We start from the raw sequence: 214 nt of genomic DNA, 5'->3' as shown, positions 1-214 counted from the left end.
CAGAGCTTCGTAGCAAAATTTATTCAACATCGGCATGGTCGGTTTAGTCAACGTGCGGGCAGGCATTGTTCTGGAGGAAAAGTGGGAATTTCCTATTGACTAATACTTTGTACTATCAAAGTGGTATGCATTTCATTCATTTGTTTTAAAAACATATGAAACCTGATTGTTTTACCTACATATAAACATGAGATTTGTATTAAAAATATAATAG

The sequence above is a fragment of the Euprymna scolopes genome, chromosome 27 (genome assembly GCF_053919585.1).
Source record: "Euprymna scolopes isolate OS-2025 chromosome 27, ASM5391958v1, whole genome shotgun sequence".
NCBI lineage: Eukaryota > Metazoa > Mollusca > Cephalopoda > Sepiida > Sepiolidae > Euprymna > Euprymna scolopes.
Note: the sequence above shows the minus strand (reverse complement) of the source record.